Source organism: Macaca thibetana, chromosome Y (genome assembly GCF_024542745.1).
Source record: "Macaca thibetana thibetana isolate TM-01 chromosome Y, ASM2454274v1, whole genome shotgun sequence".
Classification (NCBI taxonomy): domain Eukaryota; kingdom Metazoa; phylum Chordata; class Mammalia; order Primates; family Cercopithecidae; genus Macaca; species Macaca thibetana.
This window is the reverse complement of record NC_065599.1, coordinates 10565253-10582701: the sequence shown is the minus strand read 5'-3', so window position 1 is coordinate 10582701 and position 17449 is coordinate 10565253. Positions and strand designations below refer to the sequence as shown.

The window sequence follows — 17449 nt, the reverse complement described above, 5'->3', positions numbered from 1 at the left end:
GGATTTTATTTCTCCTTCACTTATGAAGCTTAGTTTGGCTGGATATGAAATTCTGGGTTGAAAATTCAGTCTTTAAGAATGTTGTATATTGGCCCCCACTCCCTTTTGACTTGTAGGGTTGCTGCAGAAAGATCCACTGTTACTTTGATGGGCTTCCCTTTGTAGGTCACCTCCCCTATCTCTGTGGCTGCCCTTAACATTTTTTCCTTCATTTCACCCTTGGAGAATCTGACGATTATATGTCTTGGGGTTGCTGTTTTCAGTGAGTATCTTTGTGGTGTTCTCTGTATTTTCTGAATTTGAATGTTGGCCTGTCTTCCTAGGTTGGGGAAATTTTCCTGGTTCAATTCCCCCCCTCATTTTCAGGTATACCTGTCAATCATAGGTTTGGTCTTTTCACATAATCCCATGTATCTTGGGGGCTTTGTTAATTCCTTTTCATTCTTTTGTCTCTGATTTTGTCTTCACACTTTATTTCATTAAGTTGATCTTCAATCTCTGATATCCTTTCTTCTACCTGATCAATTCAGCTGTTGTTATTTATGTATGCTTCATGTAGTTGTCGTACTGTGATTTTCAGCTCCATCAGGTCATTTATGTTCCTCTCTAAGAGAATATTCTAGTTAACAGTTACTGTAACTTTTTTTTCAAGGTTGTTATCTTCCTTGGATTGGGTTAGAACATGGTGCTTTAGCCCAGAGGAGCTTGTTACTACCCACCTCTGAACCATACTTCTACCAGTTTGTCAAACTCATTCTCCATCCAGTTTTTTGTCCTTGCTGGAGAGGAGTTGCAGTCATTTGCAGGAGAAGTAAGCATTCTTGTTTTTGGAATTTTTAGCATTTTTGTGCTTTTTCTCATCTTCCTGGATTTATCTACCTTTGATCTTTGATGCTGATGACCTTTGGATGGGGTTTTTGTGTGGGTGTCCTTCTTGTTGATGTTGATATTATTGCTTTCTGTTTGTTAGTTTTCCTTCTAACAGTCTGGCCCCTCATCCACAGGTCTGCTGGAATTTGGTGGAGGTCCACTCCAGAACTTGTTTGCCTCGGTATTACCAGCACAGGCTGTAGAACAGCGAACATTGCTGCCTGCTCCTTCCTCTGGAAGCTTCATCCCAGAGGGACACCAGCCTGATGCCAACTAGAGCTCTGTTGTATGAGGTGTCTGTGGACCCCTGGTGGGAGGTATCTCCCAGTCAGCAGACACGGGGGACAGGGACCCACTTGAGGAGGCAGTCTGTCCCTTAGCAGAGCTCAAGTACTTTTCTGGGAGCTCTGCTGTCTTCAGAGCCAGATGACAGCAGGAACATTTAAATTTGCTTAAGCTGTGCCCACAGCTGACCCTCGCCCCAGGTGCTCTGTCCTAGGGAGATGGGAGTTTTATCTGTAAGCCCCTGACGGTGACTGGTACCTTTCTTTCAGAGATGCTCTGCCCAGTGAGGAGGAATCCAGATAGGCCGTCTGGCCACAACCACCTTGCTGCGCACTGCAGTGAGTTCAGCACAGTCCAAATTCCTGGGAGCTTCCTTAGGAAGCTGCTGTGAGGAGAAAACTACCTACGCAAGCCTCAGTAATGGTGGACGCCCCTCCCCACACCAAGCTCGATTGTCCCAGTTTGACTTCAGACTGCAGTACTGGTAATCAGCATTTTAAGCCAGTGGTGCTTAGCTTGCTGGGCTCTATAGGAGTGGTACCCACTGAGCAAGACCTCTTGGCTCCCTGGCTTTAGCCCCCTTTCCAGGGGAGTGAGCGGTTCTGTCTCATTGTGGTTCCAAGTGTCACTGGGGTATGAAAAAAAACTGCTGTAGATAACTCAGTGTCCCAGTTTTGTGCTTGAAACCCAGGGTCCTGGTTGTGTAGGCACAAATGGGAATCTCTTGGTCTGTGAGTTGTCAAAATCTTGGGAAAAACATAGTATCTGGGCTGGACAGCTTAGTCCCTCAAGGCTACCCTTGGCTAGGGGAGAGAGGTCCCCAGCCCCTTGCACTTTCTGGGTGAGGTAACGTCCCACCCTGCTCCTGCTTGCTCTCCGTGGGCAGCACTCACTGTTTAACTAGTCCCAATGAAATGAACTGGGGATCTCAGTTGGAAATGAAGAAATCATCCCCCTTCTGCATTGGTCTCTCTGGGAGCTGCAGACTGGAGCTGTTCCTGTTTGGCCATCTTCAGATTTTTTTCTTGTTTTTAATTATTTTATCTTTTACTGTTAAATTGTAAGAGTTCTTTATATTCTGGATAGAAGTCTCTCATCAGATTCATGAGTGAGCATTTTATTCAAATGATTTATTTGTTCCCTCCAGCATTCATACTGCATTTCTGCCATCTACTATAAACTGGCATATGTCTTGTCTCTTTTACCTCAACTTTCTAAATTTTATACTTTTCTCCCTAGTGAGTGCTTGGGGGCTCTCAGTCTTCTGTACCTAGGGATAAATTTCAGAAATGAGAGACCCCTAAGGTGTCTGACTCAGAGAGTCACAGTGACCCAAGGCTCTCTCCATCCCAAGGCCTTTAGTTGTGCATTCCAGACAGGAAGCCTGCCCGGCCAGCTCCTCTAGCACTTTGAGCAGTGTCCCTCCCTGCCTCCTGTCTCCCTCTCTGTTTCCACACTGCACAGGGCCTCTGTATGGGGAGCATGGGGGCTTGCTACTGCCTGGAACTGCTGCTATTGCTGAGGTGTAAGAACCCTGGAGAGGTAAGAAGATAGGGTATGTGTGTTTCATGCTCTGTGTTTTGTGCCTACTGCTAGAAGCAAAGTAGGACCCAAGTCAGAAAGACATGAAAGATTCCATGGGGCAATAATTCCAGAGCAACATCTGGAAAAGGTGAGCATAAGCAAGAAAGAAGGAGAGAAGCAATAGCATTGGAGGGATTTGCTCAGTGTGCTCTGGCACTTGAGTCTCTTTTAACCTCAAAGTTCAGGTGGTTCAATTTACAGTCCCACTGTGTCTGCCTGTTGATTTAGGAGAAAATTGAATCTTCAAACCTGGCTCATGGGAATATTACATATGCCAAGAGATTTAAATATTTATTGAAAGCTCAGAACAAATTATAGTAAGGACCCACCATTTCTTGTACACCATTCCTTTTGGCTATTTTCTCAGAATTTGAAAATCAATGGAATTTGACTTTAACATGCACATTAACTTATAATGGTACTGCTGCATGGGTCTTAGTGATATTCCTGTCCAGTGTTTTCCTGCTAGAGGTGAGGAAACTGAGGTTCACAGTAGATCAGACATTGGCAGGTTCACCAGGCTAATCCAGGACAGAACTGAGCTGAAACTTCCTTGCTATGGAGCCTCTCTTTGGGTCTCGATCATTGGGTACTATATAATGACTGACAATTGATGACAAGGGCATAGGTTGCCTTTTTCCTTAATATAATGAGAGATCAAGATTCTACGACAACTGTAAGCAATTAGGGTACTGATGTGGAACCACAAAATGTGATCCAACTTTGTCCTGTGGCTACTCCATGCAGCAAAGACAGATGACTGGTTTAGAAAACTTTGGTTTTGTTGTTTGCATACAATAAAGGCAGTCTTTGGTGCAAACTGTACTTTTTTAATGATTCCAGTTTTTTTTTAAAAAAGTATTTCATAGAAATAACCTCAAAACTCATCTTTTCATATTATTAATTTTGAGTGTTACCAAATTGTTTAAAGAGCATAATAAGATACTTGCTGATATATCACTGGTATCTTTTATCACTACAAGTAAAATCTGCTTTGAATCCTTCCTAAAGTAAGATTGGTTTATTTGGTGAATTGTTGTTTAACACCAAGAAAGTGAAATCACGAGCTTTTTTACTGATTGGTGATTTATTACCTTAAACAATGTGATAAGGTATAAATCTTCAATTCACTTGCAGATTTTTTCCTCTATCTTGTATACGTTACAATAGGTGTAAAGTAATTAAAATATACATACATTATTTAATTTATTAAAAGCCAAGTTCATTTTGAAGAAAATTTGATATTCTTAGATTATAATTATTTCCAGTTCTTTGAGTGATTCCATTTTGTAGGCACTTTTTATTGTGATTCTGATTATTTACAGTAATAGCAACTATCAATTCAACTAATGTGGTAATTGCAGATTTTTGGATACCTATTACTGTTCACTGGGAACATTTTTTCCCAGTGTGAATGTGGAACAAAAGCCACAAAAACAGTAAATCCCTTTGCTTTCCCAGTGTCTTTGTAAATTCTGCTGATAAGAAGAATTGAGAGTTATACCTGATGTAAATGACGAGTTGATGGGTGCAGCACAGCAACATGGCACAAGTATACATATGTAACAAACCTGCACGTTATGCACACGTACCCTACAACTTAGAGTATAATAATAATAAAAAAATATATATTAAAAAAAAAAAGAACTGCACACTTCAGCAATGTTTAGTAAGTACTTTATAAATTGACAACTGTCTTTTAAAATAAATAGATTTTGAAACTGATTTGTGTACCTACTTCCAGATTAAGAAAAATCATTTGTGGAAACAAAATTGATTTCAGGTTTCTAATCACAGGGAGAAAATGGGATTGTTTACCTGCAGAGCCTGAATTTATTATTGCATCCAGCTGCACAAATTTGTAAACATGTTCTTCTTTAGTCAGGTCCCTTTAGAAGTAGCCAGTTTGGACTGATGCCTTGACAGATAACATATGTGGAGGCTACAGTGCAGGAAGCTATTGGGATATCTGAACTTTGTCATCTACTTTAATCTAGGCATTAGATGCCAGGTAGAGTATGCAAGCCAATTAGTTCTGCTTCAGTATCATGATAGGGATATATCAGCAGCCATATTTTTCTGGTCATTCTCAGTGAATATCATAATGCTGTTTGAAATGGGCTTTCTATATGTGTTGAGTGTGTTTTCAGAGGGCTGTTTTGGGAAGGAAGATTAGGAGAGGGCCAAGACCTCAGTCTCCTAAAACATTATTATTTCATTGAACTAATCAGTGGGAGAAAGACAGGGCCTCATGGTTTCTACAAGCACTGGACTTGTTTTTATTTGTTTTCAATCCGTCCTTTGGAAGCAGAGAAGGCCTGGGAACCATCCATGCACAGGTTCACACTCAAAGCTGGGATAGATGGTGTTCCCCCAGTTGCCATAGCACTACTGGCATGGGAATACTTGACCATATTTGTAGAGATTTCCTCCCCATCTTTGGCATCTTAGCACAAAAGGAAACTCCCTCATGCAACTGTAAAGCAGTTATTGGGTTAGGGATTCTTCATTTTAAGTTACAGTTAGCTCTGTAGTATATGTTTGGGAGGGCAAATGGTCAGGAAAACTTAAGTTGCAGAAGGAGAGTTCTGTGAATTGTAAGATAATTAGCATCAGTCCTGGCATTCATCCAGGAGATACTGAGAGCACCCTTCCAACTGCCACCCCACTCTGCCCAACCTCCTGTTGTGACTCCAGACATTGCCCAAGGTCCCCCATCATACACAGCTGTCCCTGGTTAAGAACCACTCATTTAGAGGAAATTGGTTTGGTAAAGAAATCCTTATAAAGTGGAATTAGCTGAACTGTGCCAATCCCAGACTGACACGGAAACAGTTTGAGTTGGGAGGCACTGTACACAAAGGCTCAACCCTAGAAAGAAAGTGAAAGGAAGACATGCAGAGAGAGGTGGTCTCAAGGTCTAGCCTCCACCAAGCCTTGTGCCCCCATGACACTCACCTGGTGGATTTGCTCTCCTGTTACCCTCAGAGGGGTGAACTGAGAATGAAGTTTGGTCTTGGAGGCAGCAAAGAACAGTGTCTGAGGATATCAAGTAGAAGAAGGCAAAGATCATGCATTGTCAAAATCAGTAAGGGAGGTGGTCAGGTGGCTACATAGAAGTGATGCATTGATAAATGGCAGACATGATCTATTTCAGTGCCTTTGGCATCAAACACTTCCATTTTATGTCAAATTTTGTGTCACTCCTGCTTCCAACTATGTCGTATACCCTTTGAGGGTTTACAAAGGCATGACAAAGCTCTTTCTGAATATAAGAACTGTAGCCAACATGTTTTGAGTTTGGGATTCATTAACATGAAAGAACTCAGAGTGATATTAGTGCATTTTATGGATGAGTATACTCATATATATTAGTGCATTTTATGGATGAGGAGTAGGGAGGCCAAAAAATTTGTCCAAGTTTCTACAGCACATAGGAAATGGTCATGACTGTGTATGAGATGCTTTGGTTATTTAGGCTGCACATCCTACCACCACATTGAGAAGTTATCTTTGTGCTTCTGTGGATGCTTAACTGACCCCCGAGGGCCTCTACATTCCATGGCCAATTATGAAGCATGGAAAATTATTTCGAGAGGCAAACAAAATTTGGCTGTTTGGAGGAATTGAGATATTTTAATATTGCTCATTTTTAGAATTAATAATAAAGTGAATTTTGGGTCATATGGTGTTTTTATTGACCATAGAGCAATAATATTTGTAAATGGTCTTTATTGATTGAGTTTTATTGTAAAAAAAAAAAAAAATAGAGGATTTAAGTGTGATTTATTGAGGCAAATGTTTTGAACCCAAATGACCACTCCTTTCTTTTCTCTTTAACTCCTTACCACTCCCAGCCCAATCTTATTCCTCAGTATTATCATCTAGAAGAGTCAGGTGTTTCAAATGATGCCAGCATGGACTTTTCCCAACAGGGGTGTGTTTTTGAATATGTAAATGTCAGTCAATGACCCTTACTGATAATGCTTCAGATCAAATGGGAGCAAAAGGAATTGGAAGATACATAACAAAAATAAGTAAGAACTCCAACTAATAAGAGTTTTACAACAGACATAAGCTGATTGCTGTTTTATTAAAGCAATGTGGAGTGGTACTATATGCCACTATTTTCTGGAAATGTAGGAAACTGAAGTCATTTTTCTCTTGTGAGTCCCATGTTAAACTGCTCATAGTAGGATCTCAGTTATTTTTTCTAATTAATACAGTTTTCTACTATTTTGTACTCTTTTAAAAAGTCTTAGCCTTAAACTCATTCTTGGTATTTTATGCTATTCTTCACTACCAAGGGGAACATTTCAAATTTAGAGAAAAAGTCTTATTTTTGTTTCGCGTGGAGTTGAGAAAGGAGATGGTAATCTTGACATTGCTTGCAAATAAAATGCACAATTTCATCATTTTTTTCTTGATATAATTTTTGTATTGAAAGAAGTGTGATGTGTTGTGGCAGTGATAATGAGAACCATAACCATATAATCATTCTCTAGATGATTGGAATGGAGAGAAGTTTCATTTAAAACGTCAAGTAGGGCTGGCCGTGGTGGCTCACGCCTGTAATCCCAGCACTTTGGGAGGCCAAGGCGGGTGGATCGCAAGGTCAGGAGATTGAGACCATCCTGGCTAACATGATGAAACCCCCCTCTACTAAAAATACAAAAAATTAGCTGGGCATGGTAGCGGGTGCCTGTAGTCCCAGCTACTCGGGAAGCTGAGGCAGGAGAATGGTGTGAACCTGGGAGGCGGAGTGTGCAGTGAGTCAAGATCACACCCCTGCACTCCAGCCTAGGCAAGAGAGTGAGACTCTGACTCCAATAAAATAGAATAGAATAGAATAGAATAGATAAAAAAATTCAAGTTACTCAAATGACACATGACTCTACATTTGTGTTTGGTCTTCTGTTCCTGTGTTAGTTTGCTGAGGATGCTGGCTTCCAGCTCTATCTATGTCCCTTCAAAGGATATGATCTCATTCCCTTTTGTTGCTGCATAGTATTCTGTCGAGTATATGTACCACATTTTCTTTATCCAGTCTATCATTGATGGGCATTTGGGTTGGTTCATGTCTTTGCTATTGAAAATAGTGCCGCAATATACATACGTGTGCATGAGTCTTTATAGTAGAATGATTTATATTCCTTTGGGTATATACACTGTAATGGGATTGCTGGGTCAAATGGTATTTCTGGTACGAGATACTTGAGGAGTTGCCACACTGTCTTCCACAATGGCCAAACTAATTTACATTCCCACCAAGAGTGTAAAAGCATTCCTATTTCTCCACAGCCTCACCAGCATCTGTATTTTTTTGACTTTTTAATAATTGCCATTCTGACTGGCATAAGGTGGAATCTCATTGTGGTTTTGATTTGTGTTTCTCTGATGATCAGTGATGTTGACCTTTTTCAATGTTTGTTGACTGCATAAATGTCTTTTTTTGAGAAGTGTCTGTTCCTATCCTTTGCCTACTTTTTGATGGGGTTGTTTGTTTTTGTCTTATAAATTTAAGTTCCTTGTAGATTCTGCATGTTAGCCCTTTGTCAGATGGATAGATTGCAAAGATTTTCTCCTGTTCTATAGGTTGCCTGTTCATTCAGATGACAGGTTCTTTTGATATGCAGAAGCTCCTGAGTTTAATTAAATCCCACTTGTCAATTTTGGCTTTTGTTGCAATTGCTTTTGGTGCATGAATTCTTTTCTCATGCCTATGTCCTGAATGATATTGCTTAGGTTTTCTCTTAGGGTTTTTATGGTTTTAGGTCTTACGTTTAAGTCTTTAATCTATCTTGAGTTAATTTTTGTGTAAGGTGTAAGGAAGGGGTCCAGTTTTAGTTTTCTGCATATGGCTAGCCAGTTTTCCCAACATCATTTATTAAATAGGGAATCCTTTCCCATTTCTTGTTTTTGTCAGGTTTGTCAGAGATCGGATGGTTGTAGATGTGTGGTATTATTCTGAGGCCTCTGTTCTGTTCCAGTTGGTCTACATATCTGTTTTGGTACCAGTACAAAATTTTGGTTACTGTAGCCTTGCAGTATAGAAGTCAAGTAGCATGATGCCCCCAACTTTGTTATTTTTGCTTAGGATTGTCTTGGCTCTACAAGATGTTCTTTCATTTCATATGAAATTTAGAGTAGTTTTTTTTTTCTTCAATTCTGCGAAGACTATCAATGGTACTTTGATGGGAATAGCACTGAATTTATAAATTGCCTTGGGCAGTATGGCCATTTTTATAATAATGATTCTTCCTATTTATGAGGATGAAATGTTTTTCCATTTGTTTGTGTGCTCTCTTATTTCCCTGAGCAGTGGTTTGTAGTTCTTCTTGAAGAGGTCCTTCACATCCCTTGTTAACTGTATTCCTAGGTATTTTATTCTCTTTGTAGCAATTGTGAATGGGAGTTCATTCAAGATTTGGCTCTCTGGTTGTGAATTGCTGATGTAAAGGAATGCTTGTGATTTTGGCATATTGATTTTTGTATCCTGAGACTTTGCTGAAGTTGCTTATCAGCTAAAGGAGTTTTTGGGCTGAGGTGATGGGGTTTTTCTAAATGTAGAACTATGTCATCTGTAAACAGAGACAATTTGACTTCCTCTCTTCCTATTTAAATACCCTTTATTTCTTTCTCTGGCCTGATTGCCTTGGCCAGAACTTCCAATATCATGTTGAATAGGACTCTTAAAAGAGAGCATCCTTGTTTGTACCAGGTTTCAAGGTGAATGCTTCCAGGTTTTGCCCGTTCAATATCATACTGGCTGCAGGTTTGTCATAAATAGCTCTTATTATTTTGAGATATGTTCCATGAATTCCTAATTTACTGAGTGTTTTTAACATGAAAGGATATTGAATTTTATTGAAGGCCTCTTCTGCATCTACTGCTATAATCACGTAGTTTTGCTTTGGCTCTGTTTATGTGATGGATTATGTTTGTTGATTTACGTATGTTGAACCAGCCATGCATCTCAGGGATTAAGCTGACTTGATCATGGTGGATAAGTAAACATCCAGTGGATGTTCCGCTGGATTTGGTTTGCCAGCCCTTTATTGAGGATTTTCACATCCATGTTCATCATGGATATTGGTCTGAAGTTTTCTTTTTTTGCTGTGTCTCTGCCAGGTTTTGGTATCAGGATGATGCTGGATTCATAAAATGAAGTTAGAGAAGAGTACCTCCTTTTTAATTATTTGGAATCGATTCAGGAATGGTACTAGGTCCTTTTTGTACCTCTGGTAAAATTCAGCTGTGAATGTGTCTGGCCCTGGGCTTTTTTGGGGTTGGTAAGCTATTAATTATTGCCTCAATTTCAGAACTTGTTATTGGTCTATTCAGGGATTTGATTCTTCTTGGTTTAGTCTTGGGGAGGTACATGTGTCCAAGAATTTACCTATTTCTTCTAAATTTTTTAGTTTGTTTTCATAGAGGTGTTTATAGTTTTCTCTGATGGTAGTTTCTATTTCTGTGAGGTCAGTGGCAATATCCTCTTTATCATTTTTTTTTGTGTGTGTCTATTTGCTTCTCCTCTCTTTACTGGTCTAGCTAGCAGTCTATTTTGTTAGTTTAAAAAAAAAAAAGGCCCTGCATTGATTTTTGGAGTGTTCTTTGTGTCTCTTTCTCCTTCAGTTCTGCTCTGATCTTAGTTATTTCTTGTCTCATGCTGGCTTTTGGATTAGTTTGTTCTTACTTCTCTAGCTCTTTTAATTGTGATGTTAGCTTTACTCGTGTCTCTCATGTCCGTGTGAAGAGACCACCAAACAGGCTTTGTGTGAGCAACAAGGCTATTTATTTCACCTGGGTGCAGGTGGGCTGAGTCCCAAAAGAAAGTCAGCAAAGGGAGATAGGGGTAGGGCTGTTTTATAAGATTAGGGTAGGTAAAGGAAAATTACAGTCAAAGGGGGTTGTTCTCTGGCGGGCAGGGGTGGGCGTCATAAGGTGCTCAGTGAGGAGCTTTTGAGCCAGGATGAGCCAGGAGAAGGAATTTCACAAGGTAATGTCATCAGTTAAGGCAAGAACAGGCCATTTTCACTTCTTTTGTGGTGGAATGTCATCAGTTAAGGCAGGAACAGGCCATCTGGATGTGTACGTGCAGGTCACAGGGGATATGATGGCTTAGCTTGGGCTCGCATGCCTGACATTCCTGTCTTTTATATTAATAAGAAAAATAAAATGAAATAGTGGTAAGTTGTTGGGGCAGCGAAAATTTTGGGGGGTGGTATGGAGAGATAATGGGCGATGTTTCTCAGGGCTGCTTTGAGCAGGATTAGGGGTGATGTGGGAACCTAAAGTGGGAGAGATTAAGCTGATGGAAGATTTTGTGGTAAGGGGCAATATTGTGGGATTGTGAAAAGGAGCTTTTGTCATGTAGAATGATTGGTGATGGCCTGGATGCAGTTTTGTATGAATTGAGAAATTAAATGGAAGACACAAGGTCTGAATTAAGAGAAGGAGAAAAACAGGTATTAAATGACTAAGAATTGGGAGAACCCAGGACATCCAACTAAAGAGTGCTTAAGGGAGTTCAGCATAGCCCTATCAGCAAAGATTATGTATTTACTTTAAGACAGAGATAAGAGTGGTGGTTTGGGGATAGCACCAGGAGGTATCAGCTGTGATGACTTGGAGAAACAGTGTAAACTGGCAGTGTAAACAAGAGCAGGCCATTTATGAGTAGTTAAGAATGGTGAATAGGAGTATAACAAGACAGAAGATAGAAGGGATGACAAGTTTTTTGGGGTGCAGTCCAGGTTGGTCTGATGTCTGGAATGAGACTGGGGCCTAATAAAAAGGAACAGCCATACAGGAGCTCAAATGGGCTGTACCCTGTAGCATTCCGAGGACAGGCCCAAATTCTGAGAAGGGCAAGTGGTAAAAGTATTGTCCAGTCCTTTTTAAGTTGGTGGCTGAGCTTGGTGGGTGTGTTTTTAAAAGACTATTTGTCCCTTCTACTTTTCCTGAAGATTGAGGACCGTAAGGGATCTAAAGGTTTCACTGAATACCAAGAGCCTGAAGGACTGCTTGGGTGATTGACTGTTAAAGGCTGGTCCGTTATCAGACTGTATAGAGGTGGGAAGGCCAAACCGAGGGATTACATCTGACAGAAGGGAAGAAATGACTGTGGTGTCCTTCTCAGACCATGTGGTAAAGGCCTCTCTACCCATCCAGTGAAAGTGTCTGCCCAGACTAAGGGATATTTTAGTTTCCTGAGTCGAGGCATGTGAGTAAAGTCAATTCCCCAGTCCTGGGTGGGGGCAAATCCACAAGCTTGATGTGTAGGGAAGAGAAGGGGCCTGAACAGTCCCTGAGGAGTAGTAGAATAGCAGATGGAACACTGAGAAGTGATTTCCTTGAAGATAGATTTCCATGATGGAAAGGAAATGAGAGGTTCTAAGAAGTGGGCTAGCAGCTGGTAACCTACATGGAAGAGGTTATGAAATGACGACAGAGTAGAATAGGCCTGTGAGGCTGGAAGGAGATACTTTCCTTGGTCTAAGAACCACTCCTTGTGTGGCAAGAGATTGGTAGGTGGAAGTTTTGGCGGGGAGTAGGTTGGAGTGACCAATATGAAGGAGAAAAACTGGCTGTAAGGGACAGAAGTTGAAACACTAGCTGCTTGTCTAGCTACCTTATCAGCATAAGTGTTGCCTAGAGCAGTGGGATCTCATGCCTTTTGATGGCCCTTGCAGTGAATGCCTCCACCTTCCTTTGGAAGTAAAGCGGCCTTGAGATATTAAAGAGGCATTAATGATGGAGGACCCTTGCGTAGTAAGGAAACCTCTTTTTACCTATATAACAGCATAGTGGTACAGGATATGGAAGGCATATTTAGACTCAGTATAAATATTGACATGTAATTCCTTTGCAAGGGTGAGGGCTCGAGTTAAGGCAATGAGTTGGGCTTGCTGAGAGGTAGTGGAGAGAGGTAGAAAGTATATGCATCACGTGTGAGGAAGAAAATAGATTTTGGAAGTTATGAGAACTGTAGAGAGTGAGTTGAGCATAATTTGTGATTTTGAGGGACTCTAAAACTATTAAAGCAGCGACAGCCACTGCACACAGACATGAGCGCTAGGCTGAAACTGTAAGGTCAAGTTGTCTGGATAAAAAGGCCACAGGGCACAGTCCCAGTCCTTGTATAAGAATTTCCACCACACAGCCCTGCACTTCAACTGTTTGTGATGAAAAAGGGTTGGGACACGATCAGCCGGAAAAGCACATGTATTAGGTAATGGATAAGGAAGAAATTTGGGCTTGACTGAAGTAATGGGGGCTGTCTGTGAAGCCTTGCAGCAGTACAGCAGTGCAGTAATTTGCTGAGCCTAATTGGTGTTAGGATCAGTCCGAGGGAAAGCAAGGAGAGGCTGGGATGAAGGGTGCAAAGGAATAGTAAAGAAAGCATGTTTGAGATCCAGAACAGAATAATGGGTTTTGGGTTAGGTATTGAGGATAGAAGAGTATATGGGATAGGCAAAACAATTTGGTTGATAAGACACAGATCCTGAACTAAACTGTAAGGCTTGTCTGGTTTTTGGACAGATAAAAAGGGGGAATTGTAAGGGGAGTTTATAGGCTTTAGAAGGCCATGCTGTAACAGGCGAGTGATAACAGGCTTTAATCCTTTTAAAATGTGCTGTGCGATGAGATACTGGCGTTGAGTGGGGTAAGGGTGATTAGGTTTTAATGGGATGGGAAGGGGTGTGTGATCGGTCGCCAAGGAGGGCGTAGAGGTGTCCTATACTTGAGGTTTAAGGTGGGGAGATAGAAGGGGAGGATGTGAAGGACGCTTTGAACTGGGAGAAAAGGCAGCAATGAGGTGTGGCTGTAATCCAGGAATAGTCAGGGAAGCAGATAATTTGGTTAAAATGTGTCAGCCTAATAAGGGAACTGGGCAGGTGGGGGATAACTAAAAAAGAGTGCATTAAAGAATGTTTTCCCAGTTGGCACCAGAGTGGGGGAGTTTTAAGAGGTTTAGAAGCCTAACTGTTAATACCCACAACAGTTATTGGGGGCAAGGGAAACAGGCCCTTGAAAAGAAGGTAATGTAGAGTGGGTAGTCCCCGTATCAATTAAACAGGGGATGGACTTACCTTCCACTGTGAGAGTTACCCAATGCTCAGTGTCTGTGATGGTCCAGGGGACTTCCGAGGTGATTGGCCAGCATCAGTCTAATCCTGAGTTTTAATTTGATTCCACTGTGATCTGAGAGACTGTTGTTATGATTTTACTTCTTTTGCATTTGCTGAGGAGTGTCTTACTTCCAACTACATTGTCAATTTAAGAAATAGTGCCATGTGGCACTGAGAAAAATGTATATTCTGTTAATTTAGGTTGGAGCATTCTGTAAATATTTATTAGGTCAGAGCTGAGTTCAAGTCCTGATTATTCTTGTTAATTTTCTGACCCATAGATCTGTCTAATATTGACAGTGGGATGTTAAAGTCTCCCACTATTATTGTGTGGGAGTTTACGTCTCTTTGTAGGTCTATAAGAACGTGTTTTATGAATCTGAGTGCTCCTGTATTGGGTGCACATATATTTAGGATAGTTAGCTCTTCTTGTTGAATTGATCCTGTTACCATTATGTCTTCTTTGTCTTTTTTGATCTCTGTTGGTTTAAAGTGTGTATTTTCGGAGGCTAGGATTGCAACCCCTGCTCTTTTTTTGGTTTCCGTTTGTTCATTTGGTAGATTTTCTTCCATTCCTTTATTTTGAGCCTATGTGTATCTTTGCATATGAGATGGTCTCCAAAACAAAGCACACTGATGGGTCTTGAGTCTTTATCCAATTTGCCAGTCTGTCTTTTAATTGGGATATAAAGCTCATTTACATTTAAAGTTAATAATGTTATGTGTGAATTCAGTAGTGTAATCATGATGCTAACTGGTTATTTTGCACACTAGTTGATGCAGTTTCTTCATAGTGTCATTGGTGTTTATATTTCAGTGTGCTTTTGCAGTTAGTGTTCTGGTTTTCCTTTCCATATTTAGTGCTGCTTTCAGGAGCTCTTGCAAAGGCAGGCCTGGTGGTGATGAAATGCCTCAGTATTTGCTTCTCTGGAAATGATTTTATTTCTTCTTCACTTATGAAGCTTAGTTTGCCTGGATATGAAATTCTTGGTTGAAAACTTTTTCTTTAAGAATGTTGAATATTGGCCCCTAATCTCTTCTGCTCTACAGGGTTTCTGCTGATATGTCTACTGTTAGTCTTATGGGCTTTCCTTTTTTAGGTGACCTGGCCCTTCTCTTTCTCTGACTTCCCTTAACATTTTTTCCTTCATTTCAACCTTGGAGAATCTGATGATTATTTGTCTTGAGTTTGATCTTCTTGTGGAGTATCTTAGTGTTGTTCTTTATATTTCCTTAATATGCATGTTGGCCTGTCTTGCTAGGTTGGGAGATTTCTGCTGGATAATGTGTGAAGTGAGTTTTCCAGTTGGTTCCATTCTCCACATTTCCTTCAGGTACTCAAATCAATCGTAGGTTCAGTCTCTTTACATAACTCCATGTTTCTTGAAGGCTTTGCTTGTTCCTTTTCATTCTTCTTTCTCTAATCTTGTCTGCACACCTTATTTGAGCAAACTCATATCCTTTCTTCTGCGTGGTTGATTTGGCTATGATACTTATGTACTCTTCACAAAGCTCTCATGCTGTGTTTTTCAGCTCTGTCATGTCACTTACATTCCTCTCTAAACTAGATGCTCTAGTTAGCAGCTCCTCTAAACCTTTATCAAGGCTCTTAACTTCTTTGCACTGGGTTAGAACATGCTCCTTTAGCTCAGTGGGCTTTCTTATTACCAACCTTCTGAAACCTACCTCTATCATTTCATCCATCTCATCCTCCATCCAGTTCTCTGTCCTTGCTGGAGAAGCATTGCAATCATTTGGAGGAAAAGAGGCACTCTGGCCTGCTGGGTTTTCAACATTTTTTCATTGAGTCTTTGTCGTATGTTTATGGGTTTGTCTAGTTTCACACTTTGAGGCTGCTGACCCTGAATGGGGTTTTTGTGGGGACTTTTTGTTGCTGTTGATGCTGTTATTGCTTTCTATTTGTTTGTTTTTCTACAATGGTTAGATCCCTCTTCTGTAGGGCTGCTGTGATTTTGTTGGGGGTTCACTTCAGGCCCTATTCATCTGGTATGCTCCCATGTGTGGAGATGTTCCTCAAAGAGGCAGGGAAACAGCAAAGATGGGTGCTTGCTGCTTCTTCTGGGGTCTCTGGCCTCTTGGGGCACCAACCTGATGCCAGTAGGATAGCTCTTCTATAGGGATCTGACAACCCCTGTTGGTGGATCTCATCCAGTCGAGTAGCCTGGGGAATAGGACCCATCTAATGAAGCACTTTGACTGTCTCTTGGTGTAGGGGGTAGGCTTTGCTGAAGGGAAAATCACTCATCTGGGCTGCCCGGATTCTTCAGATCTGCCAGGAGGAAAGGCTAAGTCTGCTTGTCCCCAGAGACTGATCACCTCTCTGGGGGCTCAGGGTCAGGGAGAGGAGGGTTCTGGTACCTCCAACAACTGAGCCTCTAGCTGGAGTTGTTGGATTCCTCCAGGGAGACTCACTCATTGAGGAAGGATGGGTCAACCAGGGCTGAAGAGGTGCTCTGTCTTCAGTCTACCACAGCTGACTTGTTTGGGACATGTCTTGGGACCAAGCTGTCTAGGCTCCCTGGCTCCAGCAGGGGAAAAGCACAGCCCAGAGCATAGAGATGGATGCCACCCTCCCCCCATTTGGGGAGCTTAGCGTGTTACGCAGCCATCAGTCTCAGTGCTTGCTGCTGCCCTTCCCTCAAGGAGTACAAACTGCTTAGGCAGTAGGCAGCTATAGCTGTGGTGCTGGTCAGCCCTCCCGCCAGGAACTCAAGAGGCTTAAGCAGATTCTAGCTGAGAGGCTGTTGAGAATCTTCACAGCTCCAGAATTGGGACCCTAGACCCCAGTGGCATGGGTTCATGAGTGGCACTTTTCAATTTATGGATGGCACAGTTCTGTGGCACATGGTTTCTCAGGCTGGGTATCAAGCTCACTCTCCACCTGCCTTGGCTGTGGGGTGGGGGCTCCCCTGGGGCAACAAGGGAACTCATAACTCCTGAGCTCGTGGAAGACTGAATGCTGGGATTGATTCCAGCCTTGCCAACAAGGAAGGAGTGCTGAGAAAAGCTGTTGGACAGCTAGCCAAGGATATTTCCCATATTCACCAGAGCATTTTGACTGTACTTCTGTCATAGTATTAATACCATTTGGCCTTTTTAGTTGTTATTTGTGGGCTTCTTTTATCCCTTTGGTAATTTCTAGATTCCTTAAGGATGTGGACCTATTTTTAACAGCACATAGAGTACTGCCCTGCCCTAGACCGTGCTTATAGAGACTCAATTGACTAGAATTGGTCCAGGCCAATTGATTAAAAATTTTTCTACCTTTAAAAAATTTCTACCTTTAAAAATTGAATCTAAATTCTTTAAAATGAAGTTATTTGCTTGAATATTGACACCCTTCCAGTAAAGTTATGTTTATCCATTCCAGAAAATGATTAAGGGGTCTTAATCATAAAGGTACTGAAATAAAGTTACCATGGGTGCATGTAATATAAACCCCGAAAAGACTGTTTACAATTCTGTGTGGTTGTAGGAAGAAAAAAAAGGATTCAAATATAAATATGAGTGGCACAGAAAATTTGTTTTGAGTCCATTTTACGCATCTGTTAACA

At 41.2% G+C, this 17449-nt stretch overlaps 1 long non-coding RNA gene across 2 annotated transcripts in view; it reads left to right on the top strand.

Annotated features, from left to right (window-relative positions):
* Positions 1–17449, top strand: part of LOC126947132 (uncharacterized) — a 212226-nt gene that overhangs the window by 60113 nt on the left and 134664 nt on the right. The window lies entirely within an intron of this gene.